Below are 1,841 nucleotides of genomic sequence, written 5' to 3'. Positions count from 1 at the left end.
TTCATATTTAATATTTGTATTATAATTTTTTTTTATATCAGTTTTTATTATTTATTTGTCTCATTTTTAATTCCCACAAAGATTTGTCCAGATTATTCAATTAAATTTAATAAATATATTTAGTTTTTATTATATTTATTTATCTTTACATTCATATTTTGCACATATAATTTTTTTTTTTAACTCTAACTGAGAAAACCCAATACATATAATGTTTAGATGGAGTGGACAGAAATTCCTTACTCAAGCAAACTTACAGAGAAACTTTGTATTTGTCTTTTGTCCAAATCCTAAGAACAACTTTTCTTTTCAACAACAAGGTCTTTGGCCTCAGTAACTAATACAATTAACTGGTTTCTGGATGGAAGCCGATCTTTCATACTAATCTTGAAGCAACTTCTAACCGACCTGATTCAGAAATCAAACTGTTGACTGAAAAGAAACTACAAAACTGCTCTAGGATCAGCGCAGACACTGTGAAACAGACATCTGCCCAGAGACAGCGGCTCCGACCTCCTGCCTCGTGTCCTGTGAACGTTGTTAAAAGCTCAGCGCTCCCTCTCTATTCTCATTGAGAGAGACCAAAGAGTGTTTATTCAAAGAGTCATTTCAACCCGCCGGCCCCCTGGTGCCCGGCTTTTTCATGGTAAAACTTTCAAATTGTAATCTCAAGAGAACCAAGCACACATATTTGTTCATGCCTGATCTCCCACATAATCAAATGACACCAGATGGCAAGCCGAAGGAGATGCCAGTGGACCTATAAAAAAAGGAAAATAAAATGCCATCATAAGAATACCGAAGAATATAAAAAGTAATTTTATGGGCCCCTAAAAATGCTCAACCCTCAGAAGGTTTCAGATTTTCAGCCCCAAAGCAATTCATCCTACCTCTACTAAAACTTTAAAATCAGTAACATTGAACAAAGCTTTTTTAATGAGTGAAACATTCGAAAAACATAAGATATATTGATACTATTGTCAAGTTTTGCGGTCACGTATCCATAACTCAAAATTGATCTATTAGTGGCATGAACTGTGAAGCGTATTAAGATGATTTAGGTCAATTTGTATATTCAGCTGTGCCACAAATAAGCACAGTTTCGTATTGCAATCTTACGCAAGTCTACAGCCAAAAGAAAAATACCCACTCCAAGACCTTCCAAGTGCTGGAATTCATACAATAGCCCGCGGTTGAGATGTGACCCCAGCAGTTAAAGCGTAATTTAGGCAGCTGCGGGAGTCTTCATGAGAAATAACAGTGCATCTTTGGCCACTAACTACCTATGAAAGTGTGGAGACATTCCTGGTTAGTATGAGTGACCATGGAGTCGCCACAGTGCGTGCTTGTACACACACACACACTCAACTATTCATGGTTGATTGGTGTAAATATAGAACCGTCTCAGTAGCATTCACAAACATAGACACTTGTAGGCTCTGTTCCAAAACCTAATGAGCTGCCTACGTAGGCAACATCCTAAATCAGAAAAAAAAACAGAACCTCATAATCCTACAATAAGTGCATGAGATACAGGACCAACAATAGACCACAGTATACTCTACACATAAAAAGCACAACACACACAAATATTGAGGAAAATGTTATATTTAAATATGTGATACTGCCTTAAAGGGGTCATATGACGTTGCTAAAAAGAACATTATGTTGTGTATTTGGTGTAATGCAATGTGTTTATGCGGTTTAAGGTTAAAAAAAAACACATTATTTTCCATATAATGTACATTATTGTTTCTCCTCTATGCCCCGCCTTTCTGAAACGTGTCGATTTTTACAAAGCTCATCGGTCTGAAAAAGCGAGGTGTGCTCTGATTGGCCAA

The sequence above is a fragment of the Sinocyclocheilus anshuiensis genome, unplaced genomic scaffold, assembly GCF_001515605.1.
Source record: "Sinocyclocheilus anshuiensis isolate Anshui unplaced genomic scaffold, SAMN03320099.WGS_v1.1 scaffold469, whole genome shotgun sequence".
In the NCBI taxonomy this organism is placed as follows: Eukaryota; Metazoa; Chordata; class Actinopteri; order Cypriniformes; family Cyprinidae; genus Sinocyclocheilus; species Sinocyclocheilus anshuiensis.
This window is presented reverse-complemented; position numbering follows the sequence as displayed.